At 41.5% G+C, this 25,947-nt stretch overlaps 1 long non-coding RNA gene across 1 annotated transcript in view; it reads right to left on the reverse strand.

The window, feature by feature from the left end:
• Window positions 1-24,141, reverse strand: part of LOC129630141 (uncharacterized) — a 45,008-nt gene extending 20,867 nt beyond the window's left edge. The window contains exons 1-2 of the long non-coding RNA XR_008703555.1: window positions 23,997-24,141; window positions 22,751-22,887 (exon numbers count right to left, since the gene is read on the reverse strand). This is a non-coding gene — a long non-coding RNA (uncharacterized LOC129630141). The remainder of the gene's footprint in view (window positions 1-22,750; window positions 22,888-23,996) is intronic.
• Window positions 24,142-25,947: the final 1,806 nt, after the last annotated feature.

Below are 25,947 nucleotides of genomic sequence, written 5' to 3' on the forward strand. Positions count from 1 at the left end.
CACTGCACTTGGTAGAACTATTTAAAGACATTGTTCTCTATAACACCAGATATTAAAATTCCTCAAATAAAATGTATTATTGGTCTGGCTAAAGCTATATTTATTGAAGAACTGAGGTTAAGTCTCAACACTGTAATTTGAGTATCGCTTAGATGACATGTTACCAGACTGACTTACAGCTGCAGCTCATGATAAAGTCATCCATTAATTCCTCTTGATCCAAAAATAGACTTTAGACAGTGAGACCACCTTTTATAGAAACACATGCATATAAGCTCAATACAAGCTCTTGACATCAGAATTAGCAGAATTCAGTAGATAGATGTCTAAAATGTCTGTTGACGACTTAATCATTTAAGCAATGCCTTAACTCAGGCTGTGGAAGCATCACCCTCCCACTCCTCTTTGCTCCTAGGATTCAGGTGGCATAATGTGCACCTGAAAGAGCACCCCGAACAAAGTACGGAGTTACGTCTTCATCAGAATATGAATGATGGATATGAGATCTTAGCTGTTAAAATGGCAGCAAAACTAGCAAAGTTGTATTGCTATGAAAGTCTACTATATTTATATTCAGGGGCCTCCACTGTGTAATAATAAGATGGAAATCAACTCTCCTTGCAGTGTGTTAAAAAAAAAAAAAAAGCACTGGGGAAGAGAGGACTAAACAAAATTCAAAATATCATTTTGCTGCATGTCTTCTAAAAGTCTTTATATGCCAATCCCAAAGAAGGGCAATGACAAGGAATATTCAAACTACTACACAACTGTACTCATTTCACATGCTAGCAAAGTAAAGCTCAAAATTCTCCAAGCTAGTCTTCAACAGTATATGAACTGAGAACTTCCAGATGTACAAGCTGGATTTAGAAAAGGCGGAGAACCAGAGATCAAATTGCCAATGCCTGTTAGATAACAGAAAAAGCAAGAGAATCCCAGAAGAACATCTACTTCTGCTTCATTGACTATGCTAAAGCCTTTGACTATGTGGATCACAACAAATTGTGGAAAATTCTTAAAGAGATGGGAATACCAGACCATCTTACCTGCCTTCTGAGAAACCTGTATGCAGGTCAAGAACCAACAGTTAGAACTGGGCATGTTAGAACAATTGATTGGTTCAAAATTGGGAAAGGAGTAGGTCAAGGCTGTATATTGTCATCCTGCTTATTTAACTGATATGCAGAGTACATCATGTGAAATGCCAGGTTGGATGAAGCACAAGCTGGAATCAAGATTTCCAGGAGAAATATCAATAACCTCAGATATGCAGATGACACCACCCTTATGGCAGAAAGCAAAGAGGAACTAAACCTCTTGAAGAAGTTGAAAGAGAAGAGTGAAAAGGCTGGCTTAAAACTCAACATTCAGAAAACTAAGATCAGGGCATCTGGTCCCATCACTTGGGAATGGAAACAGTGACAGACTTTATTTTCTTGGGCTCTAAAATCACTGCAGATGGTGACTGCAGCCATGAAATTAAATATGCTTGCTCTTTGGAAGAAAAGCTATGACCAACCTAGACAACACATTAAAAATCAGAGACATCACTTTGCCAACAAAATCCATCTAGTCAAAGCTATGGTTTTTCCAGTAGTCATGTATGGATTTGAGAGCTGGACTATAAAGAAAGCTGAGTACCAAAGAGTTGATGCTTTTGAACTGTGGTGTTGGAGAAGACTCTTGAGAGTCCCCTGGACTGCAAGGAGATCCAACCAGTCCATCCTAAAGGAAATCAGTCCTGAATATTCATTGGAAGGACTGACGCTGAAGCTGAAACTCAAATACTTTGGCTACCTGATGCGAAAACTGACTTATTGGAAAAGACTGTGATATTCAGAAAGATTGAAGGCAGGAGGAGAAGGGGATGACAGAGGATGAGATGGTTGGATGGCACCACTGACTCAATGGACATGAGTTTGAGCAGACTCAGGGAGAGACAGTGATGGACATGGAAGCTTGGCATGCTGCAGTAAATGGGGTCACAAAAAGTCAGACATGACTGAGCGACTGAACAACAAGCAACAACAATGCCAATATCTCCTAGTAATGCAGGAGAAAATATATGCAGAATTTTCCTGATATATTTGACTATGATGTCAGTTAAGATTAAGCTCAACTAAGAGTGACAGAACAGTGGAAACAGTGTCAGACTTTATTTTTTGGGGCTCCAAAATCACTGCAGATGGTGACTGCAGCCATGAAATTAAAAGATGCTTACTCCTTGGAAGGAAAGTTATGATCAACCTAGATAGCATATTCAAAAGCAGAGACATTACTTTGCCAACAAAGGTCCGTCTAGTCAAGGCTATGGTTTTTCCTGTGGTCATGTATGGATGTGAGAGTTGGACTTTGAAGAAGGCTGAGCGCCAAAGAATTGATGCTTTTGAACTGTGGTGTTGGAGAAGACTTTTGAGAGTCCCTTGGACTGCAAGGACATCCAACCAGTCCATTCTGAAGGAGATCAGCCCTGGGATTTCTTTGGAAGGAATGATGCTAAAGCTGCAACTCCAGTACTTTGCCCACCTCATGCGAAGAGTTGACTCATTGGAAAAGACTCTGATGCTGGGAGGGAATGGGGGCAGGAGGAGAAGGGGATGACAGAGGATGAGATGGCTGGATGGCATCACTGACTCGATGGACATGAGTCTCAGTGAACTCTGGGAGTTGGTGATGGACAGGGAGGCCTGGTGTGCTGCGATTCATGGGGTCGCAAAGAGTCAGACACAACTGAACGACTGATCTGATCTGATCTGAAGAGTGACAGAAAAAAATATAAATTATCAGCATTGTAACATCTTAAATTAGATAAAAGTTGGTTTCTTTCTTAAGTGTAAAATTCCAGAGATAGATACTCAAGAGATGCTTCAGCTCTTTAGGGTGTCAGGCTTCCATTGTTAAGACCACCTCATGGTCCCACATGGCCCCTCCAGCTCCAACTTATACATCCATATTCTGTCTGGCAGGAAGGAGGAAATGGAAAAGAGAAGAGAAGCCCCTTTCCCTTCAAGGACACTTCCTGGAGGTTTCAAAGTGATTATAGATTACACCTTATTGATCAGAACTTAATTCCATGATGACATCTACTTGAAAAAGAGGACTAAAAATGTAGGCTTTATTCTATGCAGCCAACCATGAGCCTGGTTAAAAATTCTACTTCTGGGACTTTCCTGGTGGCACAGTGGATGAGAATCTGCCTGCCAATGCAGAGAATGTGGGTTTGATCCATGGTTGGGAAGATCCCACGTGCCATGGGGCAACAAAGCCCACGTGCCACAGCTACTGAGCCCGCACACCCCAGAGCCCATGCTCCACAACAAAAGAAGCCACTGCAGTGAGAAGCCAGCACACTGCAGCGAACAGTAACGCCCAGTCGCTGCATAGAGAAGCACCTGTGCAGCAACGAAGACCCAGGACATCCAAAAAGAAATTTAAAAATTCTCCTTCTATGGAGGATGAGGAGGGGGACCATGAACAGTCTCTGCAACAACCTTAAAATTTTTTATTTCATGAAACACTTCATAAAATAAAGGTGTGGAAATGTTGATGTATATTAATCAAATTTCTCAGTATTTTCTTAACTGCTAGGAATCAGTGTCCAAGGCAATCCACTGGAAGAGCCTGAGAAGCCAGACTGGAGAGTTGATTTACTAAGGCATTCTAATAGGAAACAGAGCATGAAAGGGAGAATTAATGTTGCTTTATACATATCTAGCAATTACAATTTACTTGAAAGCAGAACGTTTCCTCAAGCACTTGGGAAGCCACTTCTTTGAAATGTAATCATCAAGAAAGAATTCTCTCCCAGTTTCAAGTAGGAGCCTAACTTCAGTGGGCACCTTCCTCCAAATTACAAAATGACCTCATTACATAAAGATAATGAGAACTTTGTTTTTCCTTTGATTAAAACCAATTAGCTAATGCAGAGGTCACCTCCATTACCAGATGCATTTGGATGATCTCTGCGTGATAAATGGTGCCAAGTTCTCTTTTCTGGGGGCTACTTACAGTTTGACCACTTCTAATTTGCCCTGATTCATGGACCTGACATTCCAGGTTCCTATGCAATATTGCTCTTCACAGCATCGGACCTTGCTTCTATCACCAGTCACATCCACAACTGGGTATTGTTTTTGCTTTGGCTCCATCCCTTCATTCTTTCTCGAGTTATTTCTCCACTGATCTCCAGTAGCATATTGGGCACCTACTGACCTGGGGAGTTCCTCTTTCAGCATCCTATCATTTTGCCTTTTCATACTGTTCATGGGGTTCTCAAGGCAAGAATACTGAAGTGGTTTGCCATTCCCTTCTCCAGTGGACCACATTCTGTCCATAAGAGATGGCAAGAGTGAATGTCGACATTCTAGGAATCAGCGAACTAAAATGGACTGGAATGGGTGAATTTAACTCAGATGACCATTATATCTACTACTGCGGTCAGGAATCCCTCAGAAGAAATGGAGTAGCCATCATGGTCAACAAAAGAGTCTGAAATGCAGTACTTGGATGCAATCTCAAAAACGACAGAATGATCTCTGTTTGTTTCCAAGGCAAACCATTCAATATCACAGTAATCCAAGTCTATGCCCCAACCAGTAACATTGAAGAAGCTGAAGTTGAACAGTTCTATGAAGACCTACAAGACCTTTTAGAACTAACACCTAAAAAAGATGTCTTTTTCATTACAGGGGACTGGAATGCAAAAGTAGGAAGTCAAGAAATACCTGGAGTAACAGGCAAATTTGGCCTTGGAATATGGAATGAAGCAGGGCAAAGACTAATAGAGTTTTGCCAAGCAAATGCACTGGTCATAGCAAACACCCTCTTCCAACAACACAAGAGAAGACTCTACACATGGACATCACCAGATGGTCAACACCGAAATCAGATTGATTATATTGTTTGCAGCCAAAGATGGAGAAGCTCTATACAGTCAGCAAAAACAAGACCAGGAGCTGACTGTGGCTCAGATCATGAACTCCTTATTGCCAAATTCAGACTGAAATTGAAGAAAGTGGGGAAAACCACTAGACCATTCAGGTGTGACCTAAATCAAACCCCTTATGATTATACAGTGGAAGTGAGAAATAGATTTAAGGGACTAGATCTGATAGAGTGCCTGATGAACTATGGACTGTGGTTCGTGACATTGTACAGGAGACAGGGATCAAGACCATCCCCATGGAAAAGAAATGCAAACAAGCAAAATGGCTGTCTGAGGAGGCCTTACAAATATCTGTGAAAAGAAGAGAAGTGAAAAGCAAAGGAGAAAAGGAAAGATATAAGCATCTGAATGCAGAGTTCCAAAGAATAGCAAGAAGAGATAAGAAAGCCTTCCTCAGCAATCAATGCAAAGAAATAGAGGAAAACAACAGAATGGGAAAGGCTAGAGATCTCTTCAAGAAAATTAGAGATACCAAGGGAACATTTCATGCAAAGATGGGCTCGATAAAAGACAGAAATTGTATAGACCTAACAGAAGCAGAAGATATTAAGAAGAGGTGGCAAGAATACACAGAAGAACTGTACAAAAAGATCTTCATGACCCAGATAATCATGATGGTGTGATCACTCACCTAGAGCCAGACATCCTGGAATGTGAAGTCAAGTGGGGCTTAGAAAGCATCACTATGAACAAAGCTAGTGGAGGTGATGGAATTACAGTTGAGCTATTTCAAACCCTGAAAGATGATGCTGTGAAAGTGTTGCACTCAATATGCCAGCAAATTTGGAAAACTCAGCAGTAGCCACAGGACTGGAAAAGGTCAGTTTTCATTCCAATCCCAAAGAAAGGCAATGCCAAAGAATGCTCAAACTACCGCACAATTGCACTCATCTCACACGCTAGTAAAGTAATGCTCAAAATTCTCCAAGCCAGGCTTCAGCAATACGTGAACCGTGAACTTCCAGATGTTCAAGCTGGTTTTAGAAAAGGCAGAGGACCAGTGACCAAATTCCCAACATCCGCTGGATCATGGAAAAAGCAAGAGAGTTCCAGAAAAACATCTATTTCTGCTTTATTGACTATGCCAAAGTCTTTGACTGTGTGGATCACAATAAACTGTGGAAAATTCTGAAAGAGGTGGGATTATCAGACCACTCAACCTGCCTCTTGAGAAATTTGTATGCAGGTCAGGAAGCAACAGTTAGAAGTGGACATGGAACAACAGACTGGTTCCAAATAGGAAAAAGAGTACATCAAGGCTGTATATTGTCACCCTGCTTATTTAACTTATATGCAGAGTACATCGTGAGAAACGCTGGGCTGGAAGAAGCACAAGCTGGAATCAAGATTGCCGGGAGAAATATCAATAACCTCAGATATGCAGATGACACCACCCTTATGGCAGAAAGTGAAGAGGAACTAAAAAGCCTCTTGATGAAGGTGAATGAGGAGAGTGAAAAAGTTGGCTTAAAGCTCAACATTCAGAAAACGAAGATCATGGCATCTGGTTCCATCACTTCATGGGAAACAGATGGGGAAACAGTGGAAACAATGTCAGACTTTATTTTTTTGGGCTCCAAAATCACTGCAGATGGTGACTGCAGCCATGAAATTAAAAGACGCTTACTCCTTGGAAGGAAAGTTATGACCAACCTAGATAGCATATTCAAAAGCAGAGACATTACTTTGCCAACAAAGGTCTGTCTAGTCAAGGCTATGGTTTTTCCAATGGTCATATATGGATGTGAGAGTTGGACTGTGAAGAAAGCTGAGTGCCGAAGAATTGATGCTTTTGAAGTGTGGTGTTGGAGAAGACTCTTGAGAGTCCCTTGGACTGCAAGGAGATCCAGCCAGTCGATTCTGAAGGAGATCAGCCCTGGGATTTCTTTGGAAGGAATGATGGTAAAGCTGAAACTCCAGTACTCTGGCCACCTCATGTGAAGAGTTGACTCGTTGGAAAAGACTCTGATGCTGGGAGGGATTGGGGGCAGGAGGAGAAGGGGATGACAGAGGATGAGATGGCTGGATGGCATCACTGACTCGATGGACATGAGTCTGAGTGAACTCTGGGAGTTGGTGATGGACAGGGAGACCTGGCGTGCTGCGATTCATGGGGTCGCAAAGAGTCGGACACAACTGAGTGACTAAACTGAACTGAATGTATGGTTTACCTTGAGAACATGTATGGAATGGGTTGTTATCTGCCTGGGTACGTAAAAGGGTGAGATTTCTTTCTGTGTTTATAGTCTTGCAGTGGACTGCCTGTGATACACATCACATTCTGGTTTAATGTTACACAATAATAAAACTGTTTTCTTTTTCCTCTACTTTGTGGAGAATTTTTCTTGGTCAGGAGAAGATTCTTTTAAGTTGATATATCTGCAGCATTGTCCTCAAACTCATTTATGTTCTCTGTTGCAAGCAACAGACTGTTGTAATTTGACTTCTTTCTAGCTTCAGGTTGTTCGTGGGCAGTCTTTGATGTTGCAGCTGTTAACTCCACTCTCTACCTTCATCGTCACATGGTGTTCTCTGTCTGTCTTCATGGCCATATTCTCCTAAGGACACCAGTCATGTTGAAGTAGGTCCCCACCAATTCCAGTATGACTTCATCCCCCAAATAATAACATTGGCAACAGCCCTATTTCCAAATAAGTTCACCTTCTGAGGTTCAGTGGCTTTAGTTCAGTTTAGTCGCTCAGTCATGTCCGACTCTTTGAGACCCCATGAACCGCAGCACGCCAGACCTCCCTGTCCATCACCAACTCCCAAAGTTTACTCAAACTCATGTCCACTGAGTCAGTGATGCCATCCAACCATCTCATCCTCTGTCATCCCTTTCTCCTCCTGTCTTCAATCTTTCCCAGCATCAGGGTCTTTTCAAATGAGTCCAACTCCTCACATCAGGTGGCCAAAGTATTGGAGTTTCAGCTTCAGCGTCAGTCCTTCCAATGAATATTCAGGACTGATCTCCTTTAGAATGGACAGGTTGAATCTCCTTGCAGTCCCAGGGACTCTCAAGAGTCTTCTCCAACACCACAGTTCCAAAGCATCAGCTTTCTTTATAGTCCAAGTCTCACATCCATACATGACTACTGGAAAAACCATAGCTTTGACTAGATGGACCTTTGTTGGCAAAGTAATGTCTCTAGTTTTTAATATGCTGTCTAGGTTGGTCATAACTTTTCTTCCAAGGAGCAAGTGTCTTTTACTTTCATGGCTGCAGTCACCATCTGCAGTGATTTTGGAGCCCAAGAAAATAAAGTCTGTCACTGTTTCCACAGTTTCCCCATCTATTTGCTATGAAGTGATGGGACCAGATGCCATGATCTTAGTTTTCTGAATGTTGAGTTTTAAGCCAACTTTTTCACTCTCTTCTTTCACTTTCATCAAGAGGCTCCTTAGTTCTTTGCTTTCTGCCATAAGTGTGATGTCATCTGCGTATCTGAGGTTATTGATGTTTCTCCCAGCAATATTGATTCCAGCTTGTGCTTCATCCAGCCCAGCGTTTCTCATGGCATGTAAGTTAAATAAGCAGGGTGACAATATACAGCCTTGATGTACTCCTTTCCCTCTTTGGAACCAGTCTGTTGTTCCATGTCCAGTTCTAACTGTTGCTTCCTGACAGCTTTATGTATCTAGTTTGCGGGGACACAATTGAACCCATAACACTCAGTAAGAGCCACCAAAAGTTAAAGTTACTCTCCTTGGCCCTGCCAGATACCTCAGTCTCCAGGTGTTAAGGTGCTCTCCAATATTTTATTCAGTTTGTTTTTTAAACTGTGAAAAATTCTTCCTGATCACATTCCAAGGTAATAAAAAACAGATATAAAGGAGTAAGCTGGCAGTTGAGGTAAAATCTAAAACTTTTAATTAGTAAGGACCAGGCTGGAGGACATGGTTTCTATCTTTGCAGGGCTTCCAACAGTGAAGAATCTGATTCATCCACCCAGTTGCAGGACAGCAAGATCACACATATGTCAGCGATGTAATAAAGATACACCCAAGTTTGATCTTGGCCCTGGTATTTTGCTGAAAGATCCATACAGATGTTACTTTCACAGCATTTCTCACATCCTAAAACCTGTGGGTGATCAAAGATGGTGTGATAGAGTCACAGGGGACCATCATAGATGATCAGTGTAACAGTGACAGTAATGTCAACAAGAGATGTGAACAGAGATGTCACTTGGGTTTATAACTGATCTGAATAAGTATTTGGATAGTCCTTTAAATTATGGGCAAGCAGTCGAGACTGAACTTGTGTTAATATTCTTATTACTAAATTCTGGGACGATGACAGTTGTGGAAGTAGCAAGCTTTTGGATCTTCCCAAATCCCAGTATACAGAAAACTGTGAAATTAAAAAAATCAGTGGAAAACATTTACAACAAAACAAGGTAATGAGGGATTCATTGTGAATCCCAAAGTACAAACCAGCAAGAACCACAAGATCAGCACATAATTAGCAATTGTTCAGGAGAAAGAAGAGGGAGGCCAGGGGACGAATGACAACCTGAAAATTGTTGTTCAGTAACTAAGTTGTATCCAACTCTTTGCGACCTGACTGCACCATGTCAGGCTCTTCTGTCCTCCACTATCTCCCAGAGTTTGCTTAAATTCATGTCCATTGATTCGGTGATGCTATCTAACCATCTTATTCTCTGTTTTCCCTTTCCCCCTTTGCCTTCAAGTCTTCTATCATCTGAGTCTTTTTCAATGAGTCAACTCTTTGCATCAGCTGGCCAAAGTACTGGAGCTTCAGCTTCAGCAACAGTCCTAATGAATATTCAGGGTTGATTTCCTTTAGGATGGACTGGTTTGATCTCCTTGCAGTCCAAGGGACTCTCAAGAGTCTTCTCCAGCACCATGGTTCAAAAGCATCAATTCTTCAGCACTCAGCCCTCTTTATGGTCCAACTCTCACATCCATACATGACCACTGGAAAAACTATAGTTTGACTAAACAGACTTCTGTCTGGAAAGTAATGTCTCTGCTTTTTAATATGCTGTCTAGGTTTGTCATAGCTTTCCTTCCAAGAAGCAAGTGTCTGAATTTCATGACTGCAAGTCACCAACTTCATGTCTTCAAGAAAATTGGAGCTATCAAGGGAATATTTCATGGGCACAATAAAGGACAGAAACATTAAGGACCTAACAGAAGCAGAAGAGATTTAGAGAGGCCGCAAGAATACACTGAAGAAATACAGAAGAAAGATCTTAATGACTTGGTTGACCACAATGGTGTGATCAGACCTCCTGGAGTGTGAAGTGAAGTGAACCTTAGGAAGCATTACTATGAACAAAGCTAGTGGAGGTGCTGGAATTCCAACTGAGCTATTTTAAATTCTAAAAGATGATGCTGTTAAAGTGCTGCACTCAGTATGTCAGCAAATTTGGAAAACTCAGCAGTGGCCACAGGACTGGAAAAGGTCAGTTTTCATTCCAATTCCAAAGAAGGGCAATGCCAAAGAATGTTCAAACTGCCATACAATTGCACTCATTTCACTTTCTAGCCAAGATGGTCAAAATCCTTCAAGCTAGGCTTCAGCAATACATGAACCAATAACTTCCAAATGTACAAGCTGGGTGAAAAGGCAGAGGAACCAGAGATCAAATTGCCAACATTCATTGGATCACGGAGAAAGCAACGGAATTGTAGAAAAACATCTAATTTTACTTCATTGACTATATTAAAGCCTTTGACTGTGTGGACCACAACAAACTGTGGAAAATTTTTAAAGTGATGGGAATATCAGAACATTTTACCTGTCTCCTGAGAAACCTGTATATGGGAATAGGGGACACCAAAATTGGCTACCAGATACTCAGGAGTTGGTGGGACAGTGAGAGCATCAGCAGGAATGAGAGAGGTCTACCCCTTGCTTAGCATGTGAGGCAAAGGGCTTGCAGTAAGCCGGGTTAGTGGGCTTAGAGCATGCCCCTCCCACCTTCCACAGGGCCCTACACTCTGGTAAAATGGTCAGAGCTGAATCAAAATTGACCAGGAAGGAACAAAATGATGAAGTAAAGAGAAGGTCCAGATAAAAGTAAGGCAGACAAATAGAGGAAGAAAAACTCAGAAAAATATTTTTTACATTAAAAAAATATACTTAATACTACAAGAAACAACAGAAGTTGTTAGAACAAAATATTCTGATAGGAAAACTAAATTCACACAAAAATGAGTAACAGAAAAATGTCAGGGTCAAATCCAAAGGTCCCATATGTTTTCAATAAAAATCCTATTTGAGAATTTTTACATCTTGTGAGGATGAATTCAACTACCATTTTTCAAACTAGGAATAAAACTACCCATATGACCCAACAATCCCACTACTGGGCATATACCCTGAGGAACCCAGAATTGAAAAGACACACGTATCCCAGTGTGCACTGCAGCACTGTTTACTATAGGTAGGATGTGGAAGCAACCTAGATGTCCATCAACAGATGAACGGAAAAAGAAGCTGTGGTACAAATATACAATGGAATGTTTCTTAGTCATAAAAAAGGAACACATTTGAGTCAGTTCTGATGAGGTGGATGAACCTAGAGCCTATTACACAGTGTGAAGTAAGAAAGAGAAAGATAAATATCATATATTAACACATATATATAGAATCTAGAAAGATGGTACCGATGAACCTGTCTTTAGGGAAGCAATGGAGATGTAGACAGGAAACTGACTTGTGGGCACAGTGAGAGAAAGAGAGGGAAGGACAAATTCAAAGAGTAACACTGAAACACATACATTACCATACTTAAAATAGCCGGTGCGAATTTGCTGTATGATGTAGGGAGCTCAAATCTGGTGCTCTGTGACAGCTTAGAGGGGTGAGATGGGGTAGGAGGTGGGAGGACGGTTCAAGAGGAAGGGGACATATGTCTACCTGTGGTTGATTCATGTTGATGTATGGTTATTGTCCAATTATAAAAATAAATATATCATTTTTGCTTCCTTAAAATGTCATGAGAAGGAATGAATTCAAAATCCAGATAAATTACTTTCAATTTTGACATAATAAAGAATGTAAAGAGAAAGGAGATGGAATACATTGTTAGAAAAAACATTTAAAATCCATTTCAATTTCACTAGTCAAATTTTAATTTGTGACTACTAAAATTATTTTAATAATTCTAAATTTTAAAATTATTTTTCAGATTTATTATTGATTCTTCACTCTTTCTCTCATGGCAATGTTTGGTTTTGACCTTGATTTCAGCCAAATATATACACATATATAAAATACTCCATCAGAAGAGAGCTATTCTGCCATTTACCACCACATGGATGGACTTGAGAGTACTATGTTAAGTGAAATAACACAGACAGAGAAAGACAAATATTGTATGGTATCACTCATATTGTAATCTACAAAAGCAGAATTTGTAGAAAGAGAATAGAATGGTGGTTACCAGGAGCTAGGGGGTTGGGTGAACTGGGGAGATGTTGTTAAAGGGCACAGACTTGCAACTAGAAGATGAGTAAGTTCCAGACAGCTTAATGCACAGCATAATGATTGCAGTCACCTGTACAGTTTACATATGTCATTGCTAAGAGACTCCATCTTAAATATTCTCATGACAAAAAATTAAATGATAATTGTATGTCATGATAAGGACGGTAACTTAGCCAATGGTGCTAAACATACTGTAATATGTAAATGAATCAAATCAACATATTGCATGTGTCGGACATTATATCTCAATAAAAAATTACTGTGGGTCATCAGTTTGCATTGGACCCAGTGGGAGGTCTTTCTGCTGGTTTTGTCTGGGTCACACACACAGCTGCAGTCATCTGCAGATGAGTTCTGCAGGCAAGCTCTCTTACACAGCTGAGGGTTGGTTTTGGCTGTTGGTTGAGGCTTTCTCTCATTGTTGGGAAGTCTAGATTGGGTTTCTTCATGCAGCAGCAGCATTAGAGGGGACTAGTGCAGAAGCTGCAAGGCTGCTGGAGGCAGAGCAGTTCAGAAGCCACAGCCTAACACTTGCACTGCATTCTGTTGGTCAAAGGAAATCATATGGTCATCCCAGATTGAAGGGGAAGGGTGGGCAAATTAACTCCACTTCCTGACTGGAGAAGAGACTGAGTCGCATTATAAAGGGCCTGGGGAGGGAGGAATTATTGTGTCCCTTTGTAAACAGTCTTCCTTAAATCCACGTCCTCTTCTGGGACAGATGAGTAAAGGGGCAGAGAGGCCAGCAATGTCATGGGACTGGGGCCTCTGAAAATGGGAGGAAACAGCCAGAGTGAGGTAGAAATGTCTATCCTTCCCACTCAGGCCACAAACTTTAATATTTTAAAATAAAGGATTCCTATCAATCCTTGAATAGCAATTTCAGACAGTTTCAGAAAGTAACATTAGTTCTAATAACATTATTCTCTGCTTATAATTCTGTCTCTTTTTTTTGGCCTCACTGCATGAGATATGGGACCTTAGTTCCCTGACTAGGGATTGAACCTCCATGCCCTGCATTGGAAACATGGGGTCCTAACCACTGGGCTGCCAAGAGAGATCCTTTGCTTATAACTGTCTCTTTTAATCTTTTGCTATCACTTATATGTGGAATCTAAAGAAATGATACAAATGGACTAACATACAAAACAGAAATAGATCCACAGACATGGAAAACAAACTTACCGTTTCCAAAGGGGGAAGGTAGGGGAAAGGATACCTTAGGAATTTGGGATTAACATACACACACTGCTGCTAAGTCGCTTCAGTCGTGTCCAACTCTGTGTGACCCCATAGACGGCAGCCCACCAGGCTCCCCCGTCCCTGGGATTCTCCAGGCAAGAACACTGGAGTGGGTTGCCATTTCCTTCTCCAATGCATGAAAGTGAAAAGTCAAAGTGAAGTCGTTCAGTCATGTTTGACTCTTAGCGACCCCATGGACTGCAGCCCACCAGGCTCCTCCATCCATGGGATTTTCCAGGCAAAACTACTGGAATAGGGTGCTGTTGCACACACACACTACTACATATAAAATAGAGGAACAACAAGGATGTGTATAGCACGGGGGACTACACTCAGCATTTTGTAATAATCTGTAAGGGAACAGAATCTGAATAATAATAATAATTATATATATATATATCTATAACTGATTCATTTTGCTGTACATCTGAAAAGAACACAGCATTGTAAATCAACTACACTGCAATTTAAAAAAAGATTACCATGACAAATTTAAAAAAAAAACAAACCCACAAGCAGTAAATTCATTGAATAATTGATCCTAGATTTTTAGATTACATACATATTTTTGTTAAGCCCTGGCATTAGTAAAGACAGTTTAATTACAGTTAAACATATTTTACTCTTTTTGTAAAAAAATAAATCATTTAATATACTAGGAAGTGAAGTGAGATCGCCATACTACAAAGTTTGTTGTTAAATATTGGAATAATTAAGGAAAGTTTCAATCTGAAGTTTTCTCTTCAAGGCTTTACAAGTGAGAGAGATTCTTCCATACTTAGATGGTTTAAATGACGGCACCATATATACCAAAGGAGTGGGGAGATGAATATTTCTAACCATAATTCAATTTGCCTATGCAGCCACAGGGCCAACCAACTTCTCAATATAAGAACGTCTGCCAACCTATCACAACCCCATGGATTTGGGTGCTGATGAGTAAAAGGAAAACAAAGCCTGCGTCAGTGGCTCATGAGACAAGGAGTTCAGGGCAAGTGGAAGCAGTGTCAGTGAGGGCAAGGCTGCGAGTGTGCATTAGAGAATCCAGTGCCTCTACAGCTCCCAGGAAGCTTGCTCAACAACTGCTCCAAATTCCTCCCTTTGGGACAGTCTAACATTCATGGAGCAAAACTGGAGCAAGAATTGAAACAAGTCTGTCCTAAATGGCTGGGCCCTGGTTTCACGGACATCTTGGTGTCACAGCTTGGCTGTTGTGACGTCTGGTCAGAGTGGGGAAAGAGGCTAGTGCCATCTCCCTCTGTATCTTTTCACCTTTTCAATCTGAATCAGAGCAAACTGTAAGGTGGAAAAACAGAGCCCAAGACGGGAAATGGAAAAGCGGCTGCTTCACACCTTTTCTGTCCTCCCTCTGCTGGGGCTTTCCTAGTGCTGAGCTCTAGCTAGCAGGGAACCGGAGGGAAGGAGAGGTGCCCACAGGGAGCTGCTGGTGTCTGCGGGACTGTTTATATGCAGGAATGTCCCAGAAAGGCTCACCCCACCTACACTTTCTCTTCCTTTCCACTTAAGGTAACAATGGGCGATGAATCTCTCTCTGTCTTTCACCCCCTTTCTCCCTTGCTTCCCTTTCTATGACTGAATTTAATGGGCATCTACACAGCTCAGGGACATTGACAAAAGGCATTTTAATTATGAAAGTTGTGAGACGTGTGGCTTAGAATATTTTCTTAAGGGTGTGATAAACTCTGAATTTTGCATGTCTTTTATTCTGGGTATGCACATGTTCACGTACATGCTTAGCTGCTCAGTTGCGTCCCAGTCTTTGTGACCCCATGGACTGTAGCCCTCCAGGCTCCTTAGTCCATGGGATTCTCCAGGCAAGAATACAGGAGTGGGTTGCCATTTCCTCCTCCAGGGGATCTTCCCAACCCAGGGATCGAACCTGCGTCTCCTGTGTTTCCTGCAATGGCAGGTAGATTCTGTACCACTGAGCCACCTGGGAAGCCCACATATACACACCCTAACACTAAAAAATTATTTTTATGAGTCTCAAAGAATGATATCAAGATTGAGTCTTCAACTCCCAATCCGGGGAGCCCAGGTTCCATCCCTGGTTAGGGAACAAGATCCTGCATGCCACAACTAAAAAATGCTACACGCTGTGACAAGGAGTGGAGATCCCATGTGCTGCAACTAAGACCTGGCACGGCCAAATCAATAAATATTAAAAAAGGTTGAGTCTTCAGAAAAATCAGTATTTTTGATATAGGATCATTTGTATTTTTTATCTTTACTAAAGACATATCTGATACTTAGTTTACCTTGTAAAAAGCTGTAGCACAGTGGAAAAACATTTGTATTTTGTTTATGATATGATCTTCGGTCAATGGGAGATTATAATGACTGTTTTTGACATATTAAACTTTTTTTTCTGTGCTGAAATTTATGTAGCATATGCTGTATCTAAACAGTACTACAGAGAAAATTGGCCCCTGCATTAGAAACTGGGGGAAAGCTGAGGCTTCATTTGTCATACAGGAGATGCCCAACTGACAAGATCACCCTTATACATGGAGATACTCAGAGGAGCTGACAACTGGTCAGGCTGGCATATAATGAAGCAGGAAGATGGCAAAGTAGTGGTCTTAGGGCTTTGTGTTCACTTTGTAGATATTTTAGAAACATTGGAAATTATTTCTAATAATATTTTTAAAATGTACAGTGCAGATTCACAAAAATCCTGTCTACCTGCATTAGGTAAAGTGTACTATACTCTTGAGTCTCTGGCGTGGATATCTCTAATCTCAGTCCACTCTGCAGCCAGCAGAGGTACTCATGGTGACCTTTCTTTAATAATAATAGTGCTAATGTATATCTCATTCCTCTCGGATAGATTCTATTCCCACCACTGGTAGGTGGTAAAACAAGCCAGGACTTGAATCCACCAGTCTTCTTCTTCAGACCTGTGATATCATCTTGCATTTGTACCTTGATATCAAGTCAAGTTGTGGAGGGAATTCTATTAAACTCATAATTCAAGCTGATAGTTTTTTTAGTGCAAGTATATTGAAATAGTTACTGTTTGAGAGGTAGATTAAAATGCTTATTAAATGCAACAAATTGTACTGTAATTCTGCTGAATATGTCATTTCCTTGCTTCAAAATCTCCAGTGATTCCCTATTGAGCCATACCTAAGTGATCCATTGAAGAAATCAATTAAAATGAGGACAATGCTGTAAACACACCCCAATATTTTATATTGAACATGAAACATGGGCAGCCACATGGGATATGGACTCAGGATTTTGCCTTGAGCAGGGGTCCTCTGGTGGAGTTCAGAGGGGCCTCCTTAGTTACATCATGGTCAGCTGCATCTGAAGTGTGCTCTTTAAAGTAGAACAAGATCTGAAAGACATCTCTGAGGCAACCTGAGCCTAGAATCCTTTTTGAGTTTTATATATTTTCCCCAGTTTTCAAAATAACTTTCTCTCTCATAGCTAGTCTAACATGAATTTTTTAAGGTCTTCACTTAATTCTTTCCAAAGCAGTCTACTTATAAACTGTCATAGAAATTATCCCCTCCGTCTCCACCATTCCCTCTCACATTCGTATTTCATCAGGTTACCTAGCGTTTAATTAAATTACAGTATTCTGCAAAGAGTTGGACATGACTGAGAACACACGCACACATTCTAGTCACATATATAAGAAGTCACCAACAGCCTATGAGCAAAGGTAACTAATTCTTGATCAGCCCTGAACTCAGATGGTGGGAGCAGAAGTGCCAGGAGGTATGAAGAGAGGAACTGTCTCCCAAGGTCAGGCACAGGAGGCATCAGTGAACAAGTTTTACAGATCGAATAAGAAATATTGATTATCTACAGAGCTAATTGACTGGACATCCACCACAAGAGCTTCTGATTTTCAGATTTCTCAGCCTGACATTCATGAGCATTCACAGTCCTCAGACTTGCCTTCCTTGCCTCCACCCCCATTCCCCTCCTATTCCCCTGCATATGTCATGTGGACCATGGATGAAGACTGTATTTACTTCTCTCCAACCAGAAGTATCAACACTTTGGTACAAGGCACTTGGCCCAAACTCTCTTGGAATGTCCCTTTCAGCATGTGTTTCTTTTGAAATCCTACACATCCTTCAGATCTCTCCAGAGAGAAGAACCAGTCAGCATACCCCAATATATACAACATAAATCCACATACATACCACTGACTTTCCCAAAGGATCCCCAAACAACTTGAAAATATTCAAAATAAATACAAAACAGAACAAATGAAAGAAAAGAAAAGTTACAGGGGAAGACACATGTTCAAGTATTTGGGTTGATCTCTTATCTCAGCAGAGTTCTTAATTTGTTTATGGGCTTTTCTTAATTTAAAAGGCAAAAGAGCTATATCATTATTTTTTACCTGATAAAAGAAAGTAAACTTGTTTACCTTTAAAGACCAATTCATCCCTGATACAAAAATCAAACCATGTGTAACTACATGTTAACACAGAAGAGGAGCCTCCAGAGAGAGGGCTTGATTGGTTTGCCAAGATAACTTCATGGACCCTTGTTAGAAATCCCTAGAAGTCTTTTCATATTCTATCCAGGCTCTTAGACCTCACCTACCGTTCTCTGAGAACTTTTTTTTTTTTTTGGCTTACAAATAACAGAAATTTATTTCTCATAGCTCTGGAGGCTGGGAAGTCCAAGATCAAGGTGCTAGGAGATTCAATGTCTGGTGAGAACCTGCTTCCTGGTCTCAGAACTCTCTGATGGGTCATCTCATACCAGCACTATTGGGTACTTTAGAGACTTGGGGCAGCATTGAAACTGAATTCTGATCACATGGGACTGATTCTGCTGAGCCTCTTGACTGCTGATTGATCTTGCTGACTTACTTATTAACCTTCCTGCGTTTTATTTTCTCGCCTATAAAATGATATTCAATAACTGGGAAAATATAACTGAAAAGTACCTATCACAGTTCCTGGCACATATCAGGTGACAATAAAAGGTAGTGCTATTATATTATTACCAGTTTTTCTTAAAAATCAACCAACAAACAGACAAAACAACAACAAATGCTTTTCCTCCTCCCTGGCTTCTTTTTCTCCAATTTAAAAATGCACAGGTCTTCTCAGTCTTGGGGAAACCTTGGTTTGATGGTGATGTGCCATTCAATCTACCATTTTATTTCCTACTTGCTTTTTAACACGGTTTCCTTACTGTTTGCCATTTCACTAACACTTCAAAATTTGGCTCTCCAGCAACTTTATCTTCACTGTACTGAAACTTTAAGATCCCCAGTGACTCAGTGTCACTCTTTGCAGTGCTCAGCAATTTTAAGAGACGTTGAGATTTCCCCTTCCCTGTCACTCTACTTTCTTCCTCCTACTCCCCTGTTTCTTCATTCAATTTCTCCTACCTCAACTCTGTCCTAATGGTGGTTATCACCCAAGGAGTTGTCCTCAGACCTCTGCTTCACATAATCTCCACTATCACTGACTAATTTTATCAACAAACATCTTTATATAGATGCCTCCCCAATTTTTCTTTCTAGACCAGATTGTTCCCCAGATTTCAGCTGTAAAACTGTTTAATTTCCATTTAAATGTCTATTAGGCATCTCAGACTCGGTGCACTGAATGAAGCACACCAACTTCCCCAAATACAGTTTCTTCAAACATCTAAATCATCTTTGATTCCCTCTTATCTCCCCATATCAAGTCAGACATGAAGAAATGTCAATTCTTCCTTTCTCATTTCATCTCATCTCTGATCTCAAAGTATCAATTCCTTTTTTACTCCCTCTACCACTGCTAATATCACCTATCATTCGGTCTTATTTTTTTTTGGCTGTGCCACACAGCTTGGGGGATTTTTGTTCCCTGACCAGAGACTGAACCCATGCCCTCCTGCAGTGGAAGTGTGGAGTCTTAACCACTGGACTGCCAGGGAACTCCCTCCATTGCAGTCTTGGATTATTATAATCTTCTCAATTCTAGTTTTGTTTGACCTTAATCTAGTCTGCATTCTGCTGCCAAGTTATTATTCTTTAAAAAACTGCTCTCACTGAATATCAATATTATAATATCAAATATCAAATTTGGAATTATATCAAATATAGTATGAAATATTCAAAAACTGCTCTTACTGAATATCATAACTGCCCTCCTCAAAAACATTCATGACTCCTTAAATTTTGTAGAATAGACAACTTACCTTAATATTCCAGAGTTAGAATTTCCAAAATTGAATTTAATTTGCCAGTTTAGACTTGTCTACAACTAAATCTTGACATTAATATTTATTAAAATAAAATATCCTACTCATAATTCCTAAAAGCCAATGATGTTTTTAGATTCCAGCTTCTACTCTCTGTCTTTCTCTGCCTCTTTCACTTAAAAGGAAAAAAAGACAAATAAATTTCATGATTTCTTTCTGCTATATCAACTCTTACCTCAATATCGATCCATTTGTTTGCCAAGTTTCTATGTCTAATTCCAGGAGTATCACATGTGACACAAACGTGAACAATCAATGTGCCAGCTCCTCCTTGGCCATAATAATTGTTTCGGGGATAAATATATGACCCATGTATGTTCAAGTAGTAACAGAATGAATCCTAAGACTTGTTAAGATACCCCTGAGAAGAGATCTAGGATAGGATTGAGTAGGCTGCAATAAAAATTGTCAAATCTCAGTGGCTTAACCCAATATGTTTCTTTTCTTGCTCAAGTCACAGTCTGATATGGGGTTGGAGGCTCCCCTTCAGGGCTCTCCTCCAAGCAGTGATTCAGTGATTTAGCACCTTGTAGCATCCTGTACACTGCCATTTTAAGCAAGTGATGGCAGATGAAAAGAGGCAGAGAACATAGTTAGTCTTAGATGTTGAGTGGCCAAATTTTTTTTTCACTCGGCAAAAACCCAGTGACTAGACAAAGCTAGTCAAAGCTATGGTTTTCCCAGTAGTCAGCTATGGATATGAGATTTGGACTATAAAGAAAGCTGAGCCCCAAAGAACTGATGCTTTTGAACTGTGGTGTTGGAGAAGATTCTTGAGAGTCCCTTGGACTGCAAGGAGAACCAACCAGTCAATCCTAAAGGAAATCAGTCCTGAATATTCATTGGAAGGACTGATGTTGAAGCTGAAGCTCCAATCCTTTGGCCACCTGATGCGAAGAATTGACTCATTAAAAAAGACTCTGATGCTGAGACAGATTGAAGGCAGGGGGAGAAAGGGATGACAGAGGATGAGATGGTTGGATGGCATCACCAACTCTATGCACATGAATTTGAGCAAGCTCTGGGAGTTGGTGAAGGACAGGGAAGTCTGGCATCCTGCAGTCCATGAGGTCACAAAGAATCAGACACAGCTGAGCAACTGAACTGAATTGGGCAAAAGCCCAATCATGTGGCTTCAACCAAACTTTAAAAGAGGTGGGAAATACAGCACTATATGCCTGGGAAGGGGCTTCCCTGGTGTCTCAGGTGCTAAAGAATCTGCCTGCAACTGGGTCAGGAAGATTCCTTGGAGAGAGGAATGGCTATCCACTCCAGTGTTCTTGCCTGGAGAATTCTATGAAACAGAGGAGTCTGGTGGGGTATAGTATATGGGATCACAAAGAATCAGACAAGACTGAAGCGACTAACACTTTCACTTTCACTTTTCCTGTCTGGGAAGAGGAAAATGAAACAAGATTTGCTAAACATTTGGGATTCTTTCTGGCACATGAGGGAGGGTATAGGAAAAGTAAGATTGTTGAATTTAAAGATGCACAAAGTATCAGGATTATTCTTTTACTTCCACAAAAAGTTAATATAAGATTTTGCAGAGTGTATGATACACTCAAAAAGAGCCACAGATGTGCCTGTGCCCAGCCAGAGGACCCAGTGTTTTAACTCCTAGGGATGTAAAATGCTCTGAGATGGAAGGCTAGTCCATTTCCATATTATTTCTTTCATGTATACACAGCAATTTGCTGTACTGTGGACTGCCTGGAAAAGGGGGAGGTCAAAGATGGAAGTACTGAGGAGAAAGAGGGGAATGAAAAAGAGCAGGGAGAGAAAGGAGAGGTAATCTAGGGAGAAAAGGGGAAGAGAAGGAGAGAGAAGAAGGAGGCAGTAGTGGTAAGACTGATGGCATTTGTGCTTGGAGTTTCTAGTCATCAGTTATCAGAGAGCATTTTCTTAATTCTGCACTTTTGCAAAACAAACTAGGCTTCACACATGTGGGGAAGTGCGGCTGGTCCTGCTTATATATGAAACAGTAGAAAATATAGATATTGGTCTTTGCCCCCAGTTCCTGGCACAGATCTCCTAAAACTATTTCCTAGGTGATAACAGCACTAGGAGCATCTTCTCTTCTAATATTTGGCCTTTGATCCCTGGTCCTGACACAGGGCTCCTAAATCCCTTGGAATTTCCTGGATGGGAATATATTTTGTTCTAATGGGGTGACTCCTGATATGCCCCTGGGTGGGGGCTGGTGACCAGAAAGACCAACCCATGATTAGAAGCTTGGAATTTTCAGCCTTGCCTCATTCTCCTGAGAAGAGAGAAGGGCTGAAAATGGAATTAATGATATATCATGCCTGCATGTGGAAAGTACAGGGTTTGGGGAGCTTCCACATACGGGGTGAGTGGTACACCCCAACTCCTCCACAGGCACAGAAGCTCCTGCATTCAGGACATGTCCAGAGCTCACCCCATGTACCTTATTACCTGTATCCTTTATGATACTCTTTAATTACTGGGAAACAGTAATGTGAGCTGTTCCAGAATGATCATATCCAAAGAAGGTCCCAGGAACCTGTGATAGGTAGCCAAGTCAGACCAAAGTTGTGGGTAACCTGGGGACCTATAACTTGTGATTCGCATCTGAAGTGGGGATGAGGGACAGCCTTGTGGGATTGAGTCCTTCACCTTTGCGGCCTGGAACTTGGGTTGGTGTCAGAGTTGAACTGAATTATAGGACATCCAGCTGGTATCTCAGAGAACGGCTCGATGGTAGAAAAATCCCCACACATTTGGTGATCAGAAGTGTCAGAAGTGAAGTGTTCTGTGTGGGTAGTAAAGGAGAGACACACAGGAAGAGTGTTTTTCCCCTTTACATGGTAGTAATAGACCCCTACCTGCGTGAAATGATTCGAATGCCTCCTAGACACATCCTTGATAGAAACACAATCTCCGTCCCTGGCTGCTTTCATGGCATCCTGGTCTCCATGTTTGCAATTTCCTGCCAGGGGGTCATTTTCTTTGGTGTAGGCTCCTGGAAAAAGTAATGTGCATCTGGGATAATATATATATATATATTTTAAAATTTCCCTCTTGCATTCCTTTGTACAGACTGATACCCCAGGCTTTTTTTCAGAGGCATATATTTGCCTAACAGAGATTTAGAATGGTCCAGAAAGAATGTAAAGAGAAAAGTTTATAATATCTAGTATGGGATTATAGGTCGAAGACAACAGTTAGTGAAGTTAGGCTTTATTAAGAGACAGGATTTTCTAAGTTCATTTAGCGCTCAGATAAAAGAGTTTCTCCTGTAGGCCCAGTGCTATCTAGGTCATGAGACACAGAGAAGGATATTATTTATATGTTAAACAACAAAGTGTCTTCTGTGTCCTGGGCATCATTCAAAGTGTTAAGAATTCAGCAAATACACAAAAGAGGCAGTCCTTATTCAGGAATGTCCATACAGTGCTGTGCTGGTAAGTGTTTAATAGTGAGCTCTCTGGAGAAAGGGCTCTGTTTTGGGGTATTTGCTAATTCATGCTGCAAATGCTCTCACCTTGGCTGACTTCCAGTTACTCACATGATATCACTAAATGCAGAGTTGAGGAGGGATGTACTACATAGCTGTTAACTCTCCTGAACTGGTACAAACTGGCTACAGCATACCGATGGCTACATATGAAATAAGACTGTGCGTGTGAGAGAGAGAGGATAAAGTGTAGAGGGCACGGTGAGGCAGATGGGAGTTATTGCTAACGTTTTAGTTCCTGTCTTGGGTGATGCTTTTTACCATAATCAGGATATTTTAATAAACAATGAGCTAAAAACAAAAGAGGAACATGCAGGAAACCAATGATGATAATGCATTATGAACCTAAAATTCTGATTAGTTCAAGTCTATGCACCCAAGGACCATAAAACAGGAGTAAGATATGACACAGAGAAAATGTCAAAAAGATCAAAACATCTCTTTTCAGCTGGAGAAATGGTGGGAAAGAGAAGACCCAGAAGCTGTGGGCAGAGATGGACTTGGGGCAAATAGGCAGGTCTTTGCCCTGCCTTTAAAAGCCTGTCCTGGTGGATTTTCTAGAAATATTCAAGCAGATGTGAGATAGCTCACGAACATCAGGGCACTTGACTCACCTTCTCAGATGAATGGGAGCAAGCACCCCTCACCACTGGGAACCAGTGACTCAGGAAGAGTGTGGGAAGACTGGAGACAGGTGGGCCTCAGCAAGGCTAACTGTGTCCACAGGAGATCAGAATTCAGAGGCCTGGATGTTTCCTAAGTACCCTGAGGACAAACCACAGAGGCTGAAAAACGCTGGTAGACTGGCTAAGCCCAGGGCCAGGGTGAGGAGGCTGTCCTGAGCTGAGATTTCCACTCAAAAGGACAGAGGCTGGACTCACACACTTCAGCAGGCAGGCCAGCACTTCACCTCTCAAAACCAGATGAGCTAGTTGCACCTCTGTGGCCACCAGCATAGGAAGCACAAAGCCCAACTATTTATTTCTAGAGACCAGTGAAGATATAGGGGGCAGTGCTGGGAACTATCGGAGAAGGCAATGGCAACCCATTCCAGCACTCTTGCCTGGAAAATCCCAAGGATGGAGGAGCCTGGTAGACTGCATTCCATGGGGTCGCTAAGAGTCAGACACGACTGAGCGACTTCACTTTCACTTTTCACTTTCACGCATTGGATAACGAAATGGCAACCCACTCCAGCACTCTTGCCCGGAGAACCCCAGGGACAGGGAGCCTGGTGGGCTGCCGTCTATGGGGTCGCACAGAGTCGGACACGACTGAAGCGACTTAGCAGCAGCAGCAGCAGCAGGGAACTATGTGTCCTAATCCCCCTAGTCTATCCTGCGAGAGGATATGTAAGCCACACCTTGTCTCTTCCTGGAGAGGAGCAGCCAGAGGGAAAGGAAGTGCAGACCCTGGGCACTCACAGAGACGGAGTCCTCACCTAAAGGGATTGTTCTTACATAGGGGCATCTCCCAATCCCCTGCAGGTGCGGAACTGCTCTTCACCTGGGACTTCTAATCATCCAGCTTTAGGCACTAGCTCACTCTGACATAACATGTCAACACCAGCCTAGCTTCCATGGTAAGCTGACCTCACCCACCATGGGACTGCTAGGTCTCAATACTCACAGTCAAGTAGGGAACCAAGACTGACTTGTGCTTCTGACTCATTAAAAATATATATTTTTTCTTATTGGTTGCAGGAAGACCAGGGGCTTCTTGAGGTGAGAAGCTACATTTTATCCATCTTTGTATTCCTAACATCTAGTACTGAGGCCAGTCCAGAGCAGAGGCTCAGAAATGGCTTGCAGAATCAAACTGAACAACTTTCTCTCAAGTTCTTAATCCTAGTCTATTGTCTTTTCCATCATCAGATGACCTCCCTTCTAACTTTGGGGAGGAAATCAATGATGGTAACACCGAGCAAGACCCTTTGGGACCCCTTGGCTATATGAGCCCCACCACCACAGTGTTCCTTGTCTCTTGAAGCAAAAGGCTTTGCTTTACACCTCCTCTGAGTCGCAAATGATCAGGAGTTAATGATCAGGAAAATGTGAATATGTAGAAACAAAATATAGTTGTTGAGTCGGGAAACTAGCAACAGTTCAGACAATAGATGAGCCACATAGCAGAGCCACAGGACCTTTCGTTCCTCCCTGAAGGACATAGATAACAATGCTTGACATATATTCCTAAGTTGTTTTTACAGAAACCAGACTCCCACCAGATGGAAACTGCTGACCATAACCACAAAGACCCCAGACCGACTGGGATTAGAAGACTGGTGATGTTGACTCCTGAAACATCATCCTGTTACCTCACCACCAAACAAGCAGAAGAATGTTTATGAGCTAATCAGGCATCCTGCAACCCACACCCCTATCGTTGGCTTTAAAAACCCTTCCTTGAAGGCCACAGGGGAGTTCTGATCTTTTGAGCACTAGCTGCCTGTTTTCTTTGTTTGGTGCCTGCAGTAAACACTGTATTTCCTTCACCACAACCCAGTGTCAGTAGATTGGCTTTGCTATGTATTGAACCAGTGGACCCGAGTTCAGTTAGGTAACA

The sequence above is a fragment of the Bubalus kerabau genome, chromosome 16 (genome assembly GCF_029407905.1).
Source record: "Bubalus kerabau isolate K-KA32 ecotype Philippines breed swamp buffalo chromosome 16, PCC_UOA_SB_1v2, whole genome shotgun sequence".
In the NCBI taxonomy this organism is placed as follows: domain Eukaryota; kingdom Metazoa; phylum Chordata; class Mammalia; order Artiodactyla; family Bovidae; genus Bubalus; species Bubalus kerabau.